The sequence below is a fragment of the Coturnix japonica genome, unplaced genomic scaffold, assembly GCF_054131305.1.
Source record: "Coturnix japonica strain WE unplaced genomic scaffold, WE-NBRP24 Scf042, whole genome shotgun sequence".
Classification (NCBI taxonomy): Eukaryota; Metazoa; Chordata; class Aves; order Galliformes; family Phasianidae; genus Coturnix; species Coturnix japonica.
This window is the reverse complement of record NW_028188945.1, coordinates 1279270-1299139: the sequence shown is the minus strand read 5'-3', so window position 1 is coordinate 1299139 and position 19870 is coordinate 1279270.

Sequence of the window (19870 nt, the reverse complement as noted above, 5' to 3'; positions counted from 1 at the left end):
AGAGTAATGGAGCTGTGCTCCCGGGAGGGCTGGAGCTCGACTCCACCTCCTCTGAGACCTCATTTAAGGGCTGACCCTCACTCAAGCCGCTTTCCATTATCTTTCCGAGCTCCCTGTTACCGGGTGAGGTCCCAGAAGACTGGAGGCTTGCCAACGTGACTCCCATTTCCAAGCAAGGTTGTCAGGAGGATCCGGGCAACTCCAGGCCTGTTAGCCTGACCTCGGTGCCAGGGAAGGGAATGGAACGAATTGTCTTGAGGGAGATGACAGATGCGGCAGGTGTGGGATGAGCAGGAGATCAGACCTAGCCAGCATGGGTTCGTGAAGGGCAGCTCCTGCTTGACCAATCTGATCTCCTTCTACGATCCTGTGACCCATCTGATGGATGAAGGAAAGAAAGAAAGGCTGTTGATGTGCTCTACTTGGACTTCAGCAAAGCCTTCACAACTGTCTCCCATGCTATTCTCCTACAAAAGCTGGCAGCCCTTTTCCAACCTTGAGAATTCTGTGATTCTGTGAGGCAGCATCTCTTGGACATCGCTCTGCAGTGAAGACCGCCCCAGCTTCCTCAGCGAAGGCATCACCACTGGTGAGTTTCTCTCTCGCTTAGAACCTCTGTACTTTTGTTACCATCTTTGTTACCATCTGTATAGTTACCACCTAGACAGGGGGACATAGAGAGACACTGGGACCCCTAGGGACCCCTAGAGATCCAGAGGAAGACATTGGGACCCATAGAGAGACACTGGGACCCATAGGGACACATAGAGAGACACTGGGACCCATAGGGACACATAGAGACCCATAGACAGTCATTGGGAGCCATAAGGATAAATTGAGACCCATAGAGACCCCATTGAGACCCATAGTGCCTCAAAGAAACCCATAGCGACCCCATAGTCACCCATAGCGCCCCATAGGAACACAAAGATACCCCATAGAGACCCATAGACACCCCATAGTGACCCATAGGGGCCCAAAGAGACCCCATAGCACCCCATAGCTACTCCATAGTGCCCCATAGCAGCCCATGGAGCCTCATAGACACTCCATTGTGCCCCACAGCACCCCATTGCACCCCATAGTGACCCATAGACACAGCATACTGCTCCATAGAGCCCCATAGACACCCCATAGTTCCCCACAGCACCCCATAGCAGCCCACAGTGCCCCATAGACAACACATAAGGCCCTACAGCCACACCATAGAGCCCATTTGAACCACATAGACACCCCATATCGCCCCATAGTGCCTGTAGACACCCCATAGAGCCCCATAGAGACCCACTGAACCCCATACAGACCCCATGCAGACCCCATAGAGCCCCACAGACAACCCATAGATCCCCAAAGACACCCCATAGACTCCCCATAGAGCCCCATAGAGACCCCATAGCGCCCCATAGAGACCACATTCTTCCGCATAGAACCCCATAGCAAACCATAGCACCCCATAGTCACCCATAGCGCCCCATAGGAACCCAAGGATACCCCAGAGAACCCCATAGCCACCCTACAGCGCCCCATAGGAACCCAAGGATACCCCAGAGAACCCCATAGCCACCCTACAGCACCGCATAGCCACTCCATAGAGCCCCATAGACACCACATAGTGACCCATAGCGCCCCATAGGGGCACAAAGAGACCACGTAGCACCCCATAGCTACTCCATAGTGCCCCATAGCAGCCCATGGAGCCTCATAGACACTCCCTTGTGCACCACAGCGCCCCATTGCACCCCATAGGGACCCATAGACACCCTATACTGCTCCATAGAGCCCCATAGCACCCCATAGTGCCTCACAGCACCCCATAGCACAACATAGTGCCACATAGACACCACATAAGGACATATAGCCGCGCCATAGAGCCCCATAGACATCCCATAGAGCCCCGTAGGCAACCCATTGTGCCCCATAGAGCTCCCATAGCCACCCATAGAAACTCATTTTGCCACATAGACACACCATAGCGTTCCATAGACACCCCATAGAAACCTCAGAACGCCCCATAGAACCACATAGAGCTCCATAGGCACCCCATAGAGCCCCATAGAGAACCCATAGAGGCACATAGCAACCCATAGGGGGGACATTGGGACACATAGGGACACATAGTGACCCATAGGGAGACACTGGGACCCATAGGGTGACATTGGGACACATAGGGACACATAGTGACCCATAGGGAGACACTGGGACCCATAGGGGCTGTATGGGAGATTGGTAATCACAGCCTGAACCTCTGATTAATCAGCTGAGGCAAGTGTGGGGTCAGCTGCGGGAGCACAGGTGAGAGTAATGGAGCTGTGCTCCCGGGAGGGCTGGAGCTCGACTCCACCTCCTCTGAGACCTCATTTAAGGGCTGACCCTCACTCGAGCCGCTTTCCATTATCTTTCCGAGCTCCCTGTTACCGGGTGAGGTCCCAGAAGACTGGAGGCTTGCCAACGTGACTCCCATTTCCAAGCAAGGTTGTCAGGAGGATCCGGGCAACTCCAGGCCTGTTAGCCTGACCTCGGTGCCAGGGAAGGGAATGGAACGAATTGTCTTGAGGGAGATGACAGATGCGGCAGGTGTGGGATGAGCAGGAGATCAGACCTAGCCAGCATGGGTTCGTGAAGGGCAGCTCCTGCTTGACCAATCTGATCTCCTTCTACGATCCTGTGACCCATCTGATGGATGAAGGAAAGAAAGAAAGGCTGTTGATGTGCTCTACTTGGACTTCAGCAAAGCCTTCACAACTGTCTCCCATGCTATTCTCCTACAAAAGCTGGCAGCCCTTTTCCAACCTTGAGAATTCTGTGATTCTGTGAGGCAGCATCTCTTGGACATCGCTCTGCAGTGAAGACCGCCCCAGCTTCCTCAGCGAAGGCATCACCACTGGTGAGTTTCTCTCTCGCTTAGAACCTCTGTACATTTGTTACCATCTTTGTTACCATCTGTAGAGTTACCACCTAGACAGGGGGACATAGAGAGACACTGGGACCCCTAGGGACCCCTAGAGATCCAGAGGAAGACATTGGGACCCGAAGAGAGACACTGGGACCCATAGAGACACATAGAGAGACACTGGGACCCATAGGGACACATAGAGACCCATAGACAGTCATCTGGAGCCATAAGGATAAATTGAGACCCATAGAGACCCCATTGAGACCCATAGTGCCTCAAAGAAACCCATAGCGACCCCATAGTCACCAATAGTGCCCCATAGGAACACAAAGATACCCCTTAGATCCCCATAGACACCCCATAGTGACCCATAGAGGCCCAAAGAGACCCCATAGCACCCCATAGCTACTCCATTGTGCCCCACAGCACCCCATTGCACCCCATAGGGACCCATAGACACAGCATACTGCTCCATAGAGCCCCATAGACACCCCATAGTTCCCCACAGCACCCCATAGCAGCCCACAGTGCCCCATAGACACCACATAAGGCCCTACAGCCACACCGTAGAGCCCAATTGAACCAAATAGACACCCCATATCACCCCATAGTGCCTGTAGACACCCCATAGAGCCCCATAGAGACCCACTGAACTCCATACAGACCCCATGCAGACCTTATAGAGCCCCACAGACAACCCATAAATCCCCAAAGACACCCCATAGACTCCCCATAGAGCCCCATAAGGACCTCATAGCGCCCCATAGAGACCCCATTCTTCCGCATAGAGCCCCATAGCAAACCATAGCACCCCATAGTCACCCATAGCGCCCCATAGGAACCCAAGGATACCCCAAAGCACCCCATAGCCACCCTACAGCACCGCATAGCCACCCCATAGAGCCCCATAGACACCACATAGTGACCCATAGCGCCCCATAGGGGTACAAGGAGACCCCAAATCATCCCATAGCTTCTCCACAGTGCCCCATAGCAGCCCATGGAGCCTCATAGACACTGCCTTGTGCCCCACAACGCCCCATTGCACCCCATAGGGACCCATAGACACCCTATACTGCTCCATAGAGCCCCATAGCACCCCATAGTGCCTCACAGCACCCCATAGCACAACATAGTGCCACGTAGACACCACATAAGGACATATAGCCGTGCTATAGAGCCCCTTAGACATCCCATAGAGCCCCGTAGGCAACCCATTGTGCCCCATAGAGCTCCCATAGCCACCCATAGAAACTCATTTTGCCACATAGACACACCATAGCGTTCCATAGACACCCCATAGAAACCTCAGAACGCCCCATAAAACCCCATAGAGCTCCATAGGCACCCCATAGTCACCCATAGAGAACCCATAGAGGCACATAGCAACCCATAGTGGGGATATTGGGACACATAGGGACACATAGTGACCCATAGGTAGACACTGGGACCCATAGGGTGACTTTGGGACACATAGGGACACCATGGATTACAGTGGGGGACAGTGATACCCGTAGAGACACATAGAGACTCCGCTGAGACCCATAAGAGTCCCCATAGAGGCACATAGGGACCACAATGAAACCCATAGATACCCATAGGAGGACATTTAAGCCCATAGATACAAATAAGAGACCCCATAGAGACACATAGCTACCCATAGGGGGGATATTGGGACACATAGGGACACATAGTGACCCATAGGGAGACACTGGGACCCATAGGGGGACATTGGGACACATAGAGACCCCATGGATTAAGGTGGGGGACAGTGAGACCCATAGAGGCACATAGGGACCACATTGAAACCCAGAGATACCCATAGGAAGACATTTGGGCCCAGATATACCCATAAGAGACCACTTAGAGACCCCATAGAGGTACATAGCAACCCATAGTGTGGTCATTGGGACACAGAGGGACCCAATGGATTACAGTGGGGAACAGTGAGACCCATAGAGACACATAGGGGCTCCACTGATACCCATAAGAGACCCCATAGAGGCACATAGGGACCTCATTGAAACCCATAGATACCCATAGGAAGACATTTGGGCCCAGAGATACCAATAAGAGTCCCCATAGAAACCCCAAAGGGGGCCAATGGGAAACATAGGGGGGACATTCGGCACTTAGGAATACATAGTGACCCATAGGGAGACACTGGGACCCATAGGGGTATATTGGAACACATACGGACCCCATGGAACATAGTGGGGGACAGTGAGACCCATAGAGACACATAGGGACTCCGCTGTAACCCTTAAGAGACCCCATAGAGGCACATAGGGACGTAATGTAACCTATGGATAGCAATAGGTAGATATTTTGGCCCAGAGATACTCATAAGAGACCCCATGGAGGCACTTAGCAACACATAGGAGGGACATTGGGACACATAGGGACACATTGTGACCCATAGGCTGACACTGGGACCAATAGGGGGACATTGGGACACATAGGGACCCCATGGATTTCAGTGGGGGACAGTGAGACCCATAGAGACACATAGGGAACCCGCTGAGACCCATAAGAGACCCCATAGAGGCACATAGGGACTGCATTGATACCCGTAGGAAGACATTTGGGCCCAGATATATCCATGAGACCCAATAGAGATCCCATAGAGACCCCATAGAGACCCCATAGTGGCACATAGCAACCCATAGGGGGGACATTGGGACACATAGGGACACATAGTGACCCATAGGGGGACATTGGGACACATAGGGATCCCATGGATTATAGTGGGGGACAGTGACACCCATAGAGACACATAGGGACACTGCTGAGACCCATAGAGACCCCATAGAGGCACATAGGGACCACATTGAAACCCATAGATACCCTTAGGAATACATTTGGGACGATAGTTACCCATAAAAGACCCCATAGAGACCCCATAGAGGCACATAGCAAACCATAGTGGGGACATTGGGACACATAGGGACCCCATAGAGAGACATAGAGACATATAGGGACCCATTTAGAGGCATAATAACCCCATAGAGTCCTATAGGGACACACAGAGATCCATAGGGAAACATTGGGACCCACAGGGGCTGTATGGGAGATTGGTAATCACAGCCTGAACCTCTGATTAATCAGCTGAGGCAAGTGTGGGGTCAGCTGCGGGAGCACAGGTGAGAGTAATGGAGCTGTGCTCCCGGGAGGGCTGGAGCTCGACTCCACCTCCTCTGAGACCTCATTTAAGGGCTGACCCTCACTCGAGCCGCTTTCCATTATCTTTCCGAGCTCCCTGTTACCGGGTGAGGTCCCAGAAGACTGGAGGCTTGCCAACGTGACTCCCATTTCCAAGCAAGGTTGTCAGGAGGATCCGGGCAACTCCAGGCCTGTTAGCCTGACCTCGGTGCCAGGGAAGGGAATGGAACGAATTGTCTTGAGGGAGATGACAGATGCGGCAGGTGTGGGATGAGCAGGAGATCAGACCTAGCCAGCATGGGTTCGTGAAGGGCAGCTCCTGCTTGACCAATCTGATCTCCTTCTACGATCCTGTGACCCATCTGATGGATGAAGGAAAGAAAGAAAGAAAGGCTGTTGATGTGCTCTACTTGGACTTCAGCAAAGCCTTCACAACTGTCTCCCATGCTATTCTCCTACAAAAGCTGGCAGCCCTTTTCCAACCTTGAGAATTCTGTGATTCTGTGAGGCAGCATCTCTTGGACATCGCTCTGCAGTGAAGACCGCCCCAGCTTCCTCAGCGAAGGCATCACCACTGGTGAGTTTCTCTCTCGCTTAGAACCTCTGTACATTTGTTACCATCTTTGTTACCATCTGTATAGTTACCACCTAGACAGGGGGACATAGAGAGAAACTGGGACCCCTAGGGACCCCTAGAGATCCAGAGGAAGACATTGGGACCCATAGAGAGACACTGGGACCCATAGGGACACATAGAGAGACACTGGGACCCATAGGGACACATAGAGACCCATAGACAGTCATTGGGAGCCATAAGGATAAATTGAGACCCATAGAGACCCCATTGAGACCCATAGTGCCTCAAAGAAACCCATAGCGACCCCATAGTCACCCATAGCGCCCCATAGGAACACAAAGATACCCCATAGAGACCCATAGACACCCCATAGTGACCCATAGGGGCCCAAAGAGACCCCATAGCACCCCATAGCTACTCCATAGTGCCCCATAGCAGCCCATGGAGCCTCATAGACACTCCATTGTGCCCCACAGCACCCCATTGCACCCCATAGGGACCCATAGACACAGCATACTGCTCCATAGAGCCCCATAGACACCCCATAGTTCCCCACAGCACCCCATAGCAGCCCACAGTGCCCCATAGACACCACATAAGGCCCTACAGCCACAACATAGAGCCCAATTGAACCACATAGACACGCCATATCGCCCCATAGTGCCTGTAGACACCCCATAGAGCCCCGTAGAGACCCACTGAACCCCATACAGACCCCATGCAGACCCCATAGAGCCCCACAGACAACCCATAGATCCCCAAAGACACCCCATAGACTCCACATAGAGCCCCATAGGGACCTCATAGCGCCCCATAGAGACCCCATTCTTCCGCATAGAGCCCCATAGCAAACCATAGCACCCCATAGTCACCCATAGCGCCCCATAGGAACCCAAGGATACCCCAAAGCACCCCATAGCCACCCTAAAGCACCGCATAGCCACCCCATAGAGCCCCATAGACACCACCTAGTGACCCATAGTGACCCATAGGGGCCCAAAGAGACCCCATAGCACCCCATAGCTACTCCATAGTGCCCCATAGCAGCCCATGGAGCCTCATAGACACTCCATTGTGCCCCACAGCACTTCATTGCACCCCATAGGGACCCATAGACACAGCATACTGCTCCATAGAGCCCCATAGACACCCCATAGTTCCCCACAGCACCCCATAGCAGCCCACAGTGCCCCATAGACACCACATAAGGCCCTACAGCCACACCATACAGCCCAATTGAACCAAATAGACACCCCATATCGCCCCATAGTGCCTGTAGACACCCCATAGAGCCCCATAGAGACCCACTGAACCCCATACAGACCCCATGCAGACCCCATAGAGCCCCACAGACAACCCAAAGACACCCCATAGACTCCCCATAGAGCCCCATAGGGACCTCATAGCGCCCCATAGAGACCCATTTTTTTGCATAGAGCCCCATAGCAAACCATAGCACCCCATAGTCACCCATAGCGCCCCATAGGAACCCAAGGATACCCCAAAGCACCCCATAGCCACCCTACAGCACCACATAGCCATCCCATAGAGCCCCATAGACACCCCATAGTGACCCATAGTGACCCATAGGGGCCTAAAGAGACCCCATAGCACCCCATAGCTACTCCATAGTGCCCCATAGCAGCCCATGGAGCCTCATAGACACTCCATTGTGCCCCACAGCACCCCATTGCACCCCATAGGGACCCATAGACACAGCATACTGCTCCATAGAGCCCCATAGACACCCCATAGTTCCCCACAGCACCCCATAGCAGCCCACAGTGCCCCATAGACACCACATAAGGCCCTACAGCCACAACATAGAGCCCAATTGAACCACATAGACACCCCATATCACCCCATAGTGCCTGTAGACACCCCATAGAGCCCCATAGAGACCCACTGAACCCCATACAGACCCCATGCAGACCCCATAGAGCCCCACAGACAACCCATAGATCCCCAAAGACACCCCATAGACTCCACATAGAGCCCCATAGGGACCTCATAGCGCCCCATAGAGACCCCATTCTTCCGCATAGAGCCCCATAGCAAACCATAGCACCCCATAGTCACCCATAGTGCCCCATAGGAACCCAAGGATACCCCAAAGCAACCCATAGCCACCCTACAGCACCGCATAGCCACCCCATAGAGCCCCATAGACACCACATAGTGACCCATAGCGCCCCATAGGGGCACAAAGAGACCCCAAATCATCCCATAGCTACTCCACAGTGCCCCATAGCAGCCCATGGAGCCTCATAGACACTCCCTTGTGCCCCACAACGCCCCATTGCACCCCATAGGGACCCATAGACACCCTATACTGCTCCATAGAGCCCCATAGCACCCCATAGTGCCTCACAGCACCCCATAGCACAACATAGTGCCACATAGACACCACATAAGGATATATAGCCGTGCCATAGAGCCCCATAGACATCCCATAGAGCCCCATAGGTAACCCATTGTGCCCCATAGATCTCCCATAGCCACCCATAGAAACTCATTTTGCCGCATAGACACACCATAGCGTTCCATAGACACCCCATAGAAAGCTCAGAACGCCCCATACTACTCCATAGAGCTCCATAGGCACCCCATAGAGCCCCATAGAGAACCCAAAGAGGCACATAGCAACCCATAGGGGGGACATTGGGACACATAGGGACACAAAGTGACCCATATGGATACACTGGGACCCATAGGGGGACATTGGGACACATAGAGACCCCATGGATTAAGGTGGGGGACAGTGAGACCCATAGAGTCACATAGGGACCACATTGAAACCCAGAGATACCCATAGGAAGACATTTGGGCCTAGAAATACCCATAAGAGACCACATAGAGACCCCATAGAGGTACATAGCAACCCATAGTGTGGACATTGGGACACAGAGTGACCCCATGGATTACATTGGGGAACAGTGAGACCCGTAGAGACACATAGGGGCTCAACTGATACCCATAAGAGACCCCATAGAGGCACATAGGGACCTCATTGAAACCCATAGATACCCATAGGAAGACATTTGGGCCCAGAGATACCAATAAGAGTCCCCATAGAAACCCCAAAGGGGGCCAATGGGAAACATAGGGGGGACATTCGGCACTTAGGAACAAATAGTGACCCACAGGGAGACACTGGGACCCATAGGGGTATATTGGAACACATACGGACCCCATGGAACATAGTGGGGGACAGTGAGACCCATAGAGACACATAGGGACTCCGCTGTAACCCTTAAGAGACCCCATAGAGGCACATAGGGACGTAATGTAACCTATGGATACCAATAGGTAGATTTTTTGGCCCAGAGATACTCATAAGAGACCCCATGGAGACACTTAGCAACACATAGTAGGGACATTGGGACACATAGGGACACATTGTGACCCATAGGCTGACACTGGGACCAATAGGGGGACATTGGGACACATAGGGACCCCATGGATTTCAGTGGGGGACAGTGAGACCCATAGAGACACATAGGGACCTCGCTGAGACCCATAAGAGACCCCATAGAGGAACATAGGGACCACATTGAAACCCATAGGTACCCATAGGAATACATTGGGCAGGAAATTGAGCTTTTGGGGCAGGAGATGGCACTTGTGGGGCGTAAGGTGGAACTTATGGGGCAGGAGGTGGAACTTGTGGAGCAGGAGGTGGTACTTGTGTGGCGGGAGGTTGGAGTTGTTGGGCAGGAGGTGGCATTTTGAGGCAGAAGGTGGCATTTGTGTGGCAGGAGGTGGCAATTGTGGGGCACGAGTTGGAAATTGTTGGGCAGGAGGTGGAAGTTTTGGGGCAGGGTTTGGCAGTTGTAGGGCGGGAGGTGGCACTTGTGGGGCGGGAGGTGGCACTTCTGGGGCAGGAAATGGAGCTTTTAGGGCAGGAGGTGGAACTTGTGCAGAAGGAGGTGGTACTTGTTGGGCGGAAATTGGAACTTGTTGGGAGGGAAGAGGTACTTGTGGGGCAGGAAGTGGCTCTTGTGGGGCAGGAGCTGGCACTTGTGGGGCAGGAGGTTGCACTTGTGGGTCAGGAGGAGGAAGTTGGTCAGTCAGTGACACTTGTGGGTCAGGAGGTGGATTATTTGGGGGGGAGGAGGCTGTGGTGTGGACAAATGTGGCACTTCAGGAGAATGAGCTGGCACTTGTGGGGCAGAAATTGGCACTTGTGGGGCAGGAGGATGTCTTTGTCGGTCAGGAGGTGGCACTTGTGAGCAGGAAGTGGATGATGTAGTGCAGGAGCTGGCACTCGTGAAGCATGAGCTGGCACTTGTGGGCAGGAATTGGCACTTGTGGGGCAGGTGGTGGCACTTGTTGGGTGGGAGGTGGACGATGTGGGGCAGGAGGTGGCACTTGTGGAGCAGGAGGTGGAAGTTGCATTGCAGGATTTGGCATTTGTGGGTTGGGAGTTGGCACTTGTGGGGCATGAGGTGGAATTTGTGGGGTGGTAGGTGGAACATGTGGGGCAGGAGCTGGCACTTGTGGGGCAGGATGTGGCACACGTTGCCAGGAATCGGCACTTGTGTGGCGGGATGTTGAAGTTGTGGGGCGGGAGGTGGCACTTGTGGAACAGGTAATGTCACTTTTGGGGGAGGAGGTGGCACTTGTGGGGCATGAGCTGGCACTTGTGGGGCAGAAAGTAGATGATATGGGGCATGAGCTGGCAATTGTGGGGCAGGAATTGGCACTTGTGGGGCAGGAGGTGGATGATGTGGGGCAGGAGGCTGTCTTTGTGGGGTTAGAGGTGGCACTTGTGGGGCAGGAAGTTGATGATGTGGGGCATGAGCTGGCATTTGTGAAGCATGAGCTGGCACTTGTGAAGCAGGAATTGGCACTTTTGGGGCAGGAGGTGGAACTTGTGGGGTGGGAGGTGGAATTTGTGGGGTGGGAGGTGAAACTTGTAAGGCAGGAGTTGGCACATGTGGGGGGGGAAATGGCACTTGTGGGGCCAGAAATGGCACCAGTGGGGTAGGATTTGGAACCTGTGGAGTAAGAAATAGCACTTGTTGGGCAGGAGGTGGCACTAGTGGGGCGGAAGTGGAACTTGTTTGTCATGTGGCCACAATTGTTGGGTGGGATGTGGCACTTGTGGGGCAGGAGGTGGCAATTGTGGGGCGGGAGGTGGATGATGTGGGGCAGGAGGTGGCACTTGTGGGGTGGGAGGTAGATGATGTGGGGCAGGAGGTGGCACTTGTGGAGCAGGAGTTGGAAGTTGCAGAACAGGATTTGGCACTTGTGGGGCAGGAGGTGGCACTTGTGTGGCGGGATGTTGAAGTTGTGGGGCGGGAGGTGGCATTTGTGGGGCTGGAACTGGCTCTTGTGGGCCGTGAGGTAGAAGTTGTGGGGCTGAAAATGGCACTTGTGGGGCAGGAGTTAGCACATGTGGGACAGGAGGTGGCACTTGTGGGGCAGGAGCTGGCACTTCAGGGGAGTGAGCTGGCACTTGTAGGGCATGAATTGGCACTTGTGGTGCAGGGGGTGGATGATGTGGGGCAGGAGGTGGTCGTTGTGGGGCAGGAAATGGTCGTTGTGGGGCAGGAGGTGGCACTTGTGGGGCAGAAGGTGGATGATGTGGGACAGGACCTGGCACTTGTGGGGCATGAGCTGGCACATGTAGGGCAGGATTTGGCACTTGTGGGGCAGGAGGTGGCACTTGTTGGGTGGGAGGTGGACGATGTGGGGCAGGAGTTGGCACTTGTGGGGCAGGATGTGGCACACGTTGGGCAGGAGTCGGCACTTGTGTGGCGGGATGTTGAAGTTGTGGGGCAGGAGGTTGCACTTGTGTGTCAGGAGGAGGAAGCTGGGCGGTCAGTGACACTTGTGGGGCAGGAGGTGGATTATTTGGGGGGGGAGGTGGCAGTGGTGTGGCAAAATATGGCACTTGTGGGGCAGGAGCTGGCACTTCAGGGGAATGAGCTGGCACTTGTGGGGCAGGAGGTGGATGATGTGGGGCAGGAGGTGGTCATTGTGGGGCAGGAGGTGGAATTTGTGGCGTGGTAGGTGGCACTTGTGGCACAGGAACTGGCACTTCTGGGGCGGGAGGTGGAAGATGTGGGGCAGGAAATGGCATATGTGGGGCAGGAGTTGGCACATGTGGGACAGGAGGTCGCACTTGTGGGGCAGGAAATGGCACCTGTGGGGCAGGAGTTGGAACCTGTGGGGTAAGAAATGGCAATTGTTGGGCAGGAGGTGGCACTTTTGGGGCGGGAAGTGGATGATGTGGTGCAGGAGCTGGCACTTGTGAAGCCTGAGCTGGCACTTGTGGGGCAGGAAGTGGAACTTGTAAGACAGGAGGTGGAAACTGTGGGGCGGAATGTAAAGTTGTGGGGCAGGAGGTGGCACTTGTGGGTCAGGTGTTGGCACTTGTGGGGCAGGAGATGTAACTTGAGGGGAGGGGGTGGCACTTGTGGGGCAGGAGGTGGCACTTGTGGGGAGGGATGTGGCACTTGTGGGGCTGGAGGTGGCACTTGTGGGGCAGGAGGTGGATGATGTGGGGCAGGAGTTGGCACTTGTGGAGCAGGAGGTAAAAGTTGCGGGGCAGGATTTGGCACTTGTGGGGTGTGGGAATACAAGAAAAGCTGTTCAGAGCAGCAGCTGTGGAGCAAGATAAACAGCATGGGAACCAAGGACACCTCTGCAAGGAGAAGAAGAGTCTCACAGCTCTGATTGGTTATGTGCCTGCATGGACAGTTGAAAAGTGTTTTGTAGAATGCTTTGTTGACATGTAAGATGTTTGGGAAAGTTGTAAGGGCGGATGGGAAAGTTAGAAAATAACAACTTGTGAAGGTATATAAGGGATGTGAGAACTTGTAATAAACGATTTGGATCGTTCACATCTGAGTCCGTGCCGAGTCGCTGCAGTGGGGCAGGATGTGGCACACGTTGGGCAGGAGGTGGCACTTGTATGGCGGGATGTTGAAGTTGTGGGGCAGGAGGTGGCATTTGTGGGGCTGGAACTGGCTCTTGTGGGGCAGGAGGTGGAAGTTGTAGGGCAGGAAATTGCACTTGTGGGGCAGGAGGTGGCACTTGTGGGGCAGGAGTTGGCACTTGTGGGTCAGGTGGTGGCACTTGTGTGGGAGGTGGCACTTGTGGAATTGGAGTTGGCACTAGTGCGGCAGAATGTGGAAGTTGTGGGGTAGTATTTGGCACTTGTAGGGCAAGAGGTGGCACTTGTGGGGCAGGAGGTGGTCCTTGTGGGACGAGAGGTGGCACTTGTTGGGCAGGAGGTGGAACTTATGGGGCGTTACGTGGAAGTTGTGGGGCGGGAGGTGGCACCTGTGGAAATGGAGATGGCACTAGTGGGGCAGGTAGTGGCACTTGTGGGGCGGGATATGGAACTTATGGGGCAGGAGTTGACACTTTTGGGGCAGGAGGTGGAAGTTGTGGGGCTGGACGTGGCACTTGTGGGGCGGGAGTTGGCATTTTGGGGAGGGTGGTGGCACTTGTTGGGCAGGAGGTGGCACTTGTGGGGCAGGAGGTGGCACTTGTGGGGCAGGAGGTGGTCCTTGTGGGACGAGAGGTGGCACTTGTTGGGCAGGAGGTGGAACTTATGGGGCGTTACGTGGAAGTTGTGGGGCGGGAGGTGGCTCTTTTTAGGCAGGAGGTGGAAATTGTGAGCCAGGAGATGGAAGTTGTAGGGTGGGAGGTGGCACTTGTGGGGCAGGAGGTGGAAGTTGTGGAGCGGGAGGTGGACGTTGTAGGGCGGGAGGTGGCACTTGTGAGGCAGGAGGTTGCACTTATGTGTCAGGAGGAGGATGTTGGGCGGTCAGTGACACTTGTGGGGCAGGAGCTGGCACTTCAGGGGAATGAGCTGGCACTTGTAGGGCATGAATTGGCACTTGTGGCACAGGGGGTGGATGATGTGGGGCAGGAGGTGGTCATTGTGGGGCAGGAGGTGGCACTTGTGGAGCAGGAGGTGGAAGTTGAAGGGCAGGATTTGGCACTTGTGGGGCGGGAGGTGGCACTTGTGGACACACGGAGCCACTGGGCCAGTCACAATAGGATGTTTTTGCCAGTCTTTACCAGTGAGGCTTATTTCGGCCTCCAACACAGTCAATTCTTGAGAGCCCCCAGTCACTCCATTGATTCTGTTTGATTCTGTCCCTTTGTGATTCGAGGGCATTAGAGTGCACTTTGCACCGGTATCCAGCAGTGGTTCTGTTGTGCCAGACCATTTAATCCACACAGTCCAATAAACTCTTATTATCCCTCTCCCCGCCAAGACTGAGGGCAGGGCCCCTCTATGGGTTACCTGTGATGAATGGAGCAACTCCACTGGTGGTTGGTCTGTTTTGTAGTTCTCTCACCCGTGCTCGTAGTACAGGAGTAGGCTGGTCGTGCCACTTCCTCATGTCTTCTCTGTGGTCCCGTAGGTAGCACCACATGGAAACACGCTGTGCAATCTTACTGTTGTTCCTTGCTTGAGCTGGAAAGCACGTGTGTCTAATAGCTGAAACTTTTGATGATACAGGTGAAGAGTAGGATTGGAATATTTTGATCAGGTCCTTCACTAGACCTGGTGACCCGTATGGAGACTGACCTTCATCAGTCGTTTCTGATACTACTACTCGACCATCACAATTAGTCGATGGAAATAGTTTCTTGTGCATTTCATCTATCAGTCTTCTACTCGTGAGATGGCAGAAACTGCGGTGCGTACTGGGGGGAGCTGCTCTTCATAGTTTTGAAGCGTCATAATCAGTTCAAAAACTCGGGGTCTTCTCTCTTGTTCCTCAGATCTTCCAAATGTTGTTGCCAGTGTGTGTGCATATCTTTCTGGTGCTGTACTTGTGAGTTTCTGCCACATGCTAGGCTTGGTCCTCACTCTCTCAGGATCACGGTCTTGTGGATCAGGGTCATACAACATTTCCACCACGGTCATTTCCCTCAGGTACTGGATACCTTTTTCGATGGTATCCCACTTAATAGTCTGAGGCTTCAAAGCATCCTTGAAGGGTTACATTTCCCTCACGGCTGTTAACAGTCCAGAGGGTGCCAGCTCCATCCAAACATCTGCTAATCTCTCTGTCGATAGCTGGGTCTCTGGCAATGCTTCCTAGTTGGTGAGATTCATTACCAGCTAGAGACAGGCTGTTGGCCCCGTTGTCCCAGCAGCAAATCAATCAGGCAAGAGACCTTCATTTTGATGCCATGTAAACTCCTTTCTTGAGCCTTGGAATTCATCCATCTTCAGAGATTGATGAATGGTAATAGAGATTTCCTCCTCATCACTCTCTTCTTCATGCCTCTTAGGTTTTTTTTTTGTTTTTTTTTTGTTTTTTTTTTTTTTTTGCATTTCTCAGTGCCAATCCAGACCCCCTACCTGGATCTTCTGCTGCCTCCTCCTCTGCTTCTCCTTCTTCTCATCCTAGACACAAGGACACCTGTTTCCATTTCTTCCTTCCACAGGGGCAACTGATATTGTTACTGGTGCCTCCTGTGACTGATCAGAGTTGACTTGGGGATTTTTTTTTTTTTTGAGGCTTGAACCTCAGATCGGAAACTCTCCCTCTCCAGGGTAGTAGTATATAGAGCACGGTAAGCATAAGCCAAACCCCAAGTGTGGTTTACCTCCTTAGATCTCTGACTCAAATACTCAATTTCTCAGGGTCCCTCAGGTGTTCAAGAGTGAAATCCCATGACACTGCGGGTCCCCACGCTTCTAAGATTTTTCCTAAACCTTTCCATATTCCCTGCCAGTCAGCATTTTCTGGTTTTGGAGGGGACTTCCGCATAGAACGAATGGAGAGGAGTACATTCATATATATTGATACTGATAACATGAACATGAGTATGAACACAAGGATGAACACTAACTCGGTTTTCAAAAACTGTGCGGCAATCTGATAAGGCAGCCTGGAAACCGGATTGAACATCGTGGTGTTTGTAAAACTAGCTGCTGTGAAATTAGCAATTGTGAAATTAGTCATTGTAAAATTAACTATTTCATCTGGGATGCAAGTGTCAAAATTCACATCATACCACATTGCGTAGAAGTACCAGGCCCTTACTTGGTTGTATAATGCATATATTCTATAACAAGAAATCAATAAATTAAGAAGGGCCAGTAAGTTTCAAAGAACATGATGGCTTTGAATCCCCTATGCAGTGCTCCTAAAATAAAGAGCAGACTCATAGCTGGCAGTAGCTGGCAGGCACTGTAAAAGTCAGAGCTAGCTAGCTGTGCTCTGGGAGAGAAAGAAATCCCTTTGTTTTCTTTACAAAAGCAAGATAACAATGCTCAGAGTTTACAGCTACCCCTGAATTTTGACAGTTTGCCTGGACTTTCAAGGTCACGTTCTCAGTGAGCAGCTATGAAAAGATATCACATCCCTAACGAAGCTCTCTGAGAGCAAAGAGAGATTTGTTCTAAAAGCTAAAAAGCAGCAGCTTATGCCCGCCATCTCCACCAAAATCTGTCACAGGTTACCTAGATTTACCTTTGCGAATGACAGGGGGCAGCTGCCCTGTAGGGTCCCCAGCCCAAAAAAGAGAGCTCCAGCCTGGGAGGAGATTATACATATGTCCTCCTCCCATGACTAACCTTTGGCCGCGAAGTCCTCTGGGATATGTAGTTTTCTTCTGAGAGATGAGTATTTGGAACGTTGTTATTCCATGGAACTGGAGTATGAAGCTTCTAATGATCCACACTGCACATAATGTTATGATGTGGCACTTGTGCGGCAGGAGGTGGCACTTGTTGGATGGGAGGTGGTTGATATGGGGAAGGAGGTGGCAATTGTGTGGTTCGAGGTGGCACTTGTGGAGCAGGAGGTGGACGTTGCGTGGCAGGATTTGGCACTTGTGGGGTGGGAGGTGGCACTTGTGGGGCAGGATTTGGAACTTGTGGGGCAGGATGTGGCACACGTTGGGCAGGAGGTGGCACTTGTATGGCGGGTTGTTGAAGTTGTGGGGCGGGAGGTGGCCTTTGTGGGGCTGGAACTGGCTCTTGTGGGGCAGGAGGTGGAAGTTGTAGGGCAGGAAATGGCACTTGTGGGGCAGGAGGTGGCACTTGTGGGTCAGGGGGTGGCACTTGTGGTGTGGGAGGTGGCACTTGTGGAATTGGAGTTGGCACTAGTGCGGCAGAAGGTGGAAGTTGTGGGGAAGTATTTGGCACTTGTGGGGCAAGAGGTGGCACTTGTGGGGCAGGAGGTGGTCCTTGTGGGACGAGAGGTGGCACTTGTTGGGCAGGAGGTGGAACTTATGGGGCGTTACGTGGAAGTTGTGGGGCGGGAGGTGGCACCTGTGGAAATGGAGATGGCACTAGTGGGGCAGGTAGTGGCACTTGTGGGGCGGGATATGGAACTTATGGGGCAGGAGTTGACACTTTTGGGGCAGGAGGTGGAAGTTGTGGGGCTGGACGTGGCTCTTGTGGGGCGGGAGTTGGCATTTTGGGGAGGGTGGTGGCACTTGTTAGGCAGGAGGTGGCACTTGTGGGGCAGGAGGTGGCACTTGTGGGGCAGGAGGTGGTCCTTGTGGGACGAGAGGTGGCACTTGTTGGGCAGGAGGTGGAACTTATGGGGCGTTACATGGAAGTTGTGGGGCGGGAGGTGGCTCTTTTTAGGCAGGAGGTGGAACTTGTGAGCCAGGAGATGGAAGTTGTAGGGCGGGAGGTGGCACTACTGGGGCAGGAGGTGGAAGTTGTGGAGTGGGAGGTGGAAGTTGTGGAGCGGGAGGTGGCACTTGTGGGGCGAAAGGTGGCATTTGTGGGGCAGGAGGTTGCACTTGTGGGCCAGGAGGTGGCACTTGTGGGGCGGAAATTGGAACTTGTTGGGAGGGAAGAGGTACTTGTGGGGCAGGAAGTGGCTCTTGTCGGGCAGGAGCTGGCACTTGTAGGGCAGGAGGTTGCACTTGTGGGTCAGGAGGAGGAAGTTGGGCGGTCAGTGACACTTGTGGGGCAGGAGGTGGATTATTTTGGCGGGGAGGTGGCAGTGGTGTGGACAAATGTGGAACTTGTGGGGCAGGAGCTGGCACTTCAGGGGAATGAGCTGGCACTTGTAGGCCAGGAATTGGCACTTGTAAGGCAGGAGGTGGAACTTGTGGGGGGGGATGTGGCACTTGTGGGGTGGGAGGTGGCACTTGTGGGATGCGAGGTGGCACTTGTGGGGCAGGAGGTGGCTGTTGTTGGGCGGGAGGTGGGACTTGTGTAACAAGAGGTGGAAATTGTGCGGTGGGATGTGGCACTAGTGGGGCAAGGGGTGACACTTGCGGGGCTGGGGGCGGCACTTGTGGGGCAGTGTGTGGCAATTGAGGGGCGGGAGGTGGCACTTGTGGGGCTGGATGTGGCAGTTGTGGGGCAGATGATGACACCTGTGGGGCGGGAGGTGGATGTTTTGGGGAAGGAGGTTGAAGTTGTGGGGAGGGTGGTGGCACTTGTGGGGCGGGAGGTGGAAGATGTGGGGCGGCAGGTGGCAATTGTGGGTCAGGAGGAGGCATTTGTGAGGCAGGAGGTGGATGATGTGGGGCAGGAGGTGGATGATGTGGGGCAGGAGGTGGCACTTGTGGGGAAGTAGGTGGCACTTGTGGGGCAGGAGGTGGCACTTGTGGGGCAGAAGGTGGCACTTGTGGGGCAGGAGGTGGAAGTTGTGGGTCAGGAGGTGACATTTGTGGAACAGGAGGTGGATGATGTGGGGAAGGAGGTGGATGATGTGGAATAGTAGATGGCACCTGTGGGGCAGGAGATGGCACTTATGGGGCAGGAGATGGTATTTGTTGTGCAGTAGGTGGCACTTGTGGAGTGGGAGATGGAAGTTGTGGGGCAGGAGGTGGCAATTGTGGGCCGGGAGCTGGCACTATTGGGGCAGGAGCTGGAAGTTGTGGGTCAGGAGGTGGCACTTGTGGTGCAGGAGGTGGCACTTGTGGGGCAGTTGGTGGATGATGTGGGGCAGGAGTTGGCACTTGTGGGGTAAGGGTTGGCACTTGTGGGTGGGAGGAGGCACTTGTGGGGCGGGGGGTGGCAATTGCTGGGTGGGAAGTGGCAGTTGTGGGGCAGTAGGTTGAAGGTTTGGGGCAGGAGGTGGCACTTGTGGGGTGGAAGGTAAGAAGATTTGGGGTGTGACGTGGAAGTAGTGGGGCGGGAGGTGGCACTTGTGGGGCGGGAGGTGGCACTTGTTGGGCAGGAGTTGGCACTTGTGTGGCTGGAGGTGGAAGCTGTGGGGCGAGAGGTAACACTTGTGGGGCAGGAGTTGGAACTTGTGGGTCAGGTGGTGGCACATGTGGGG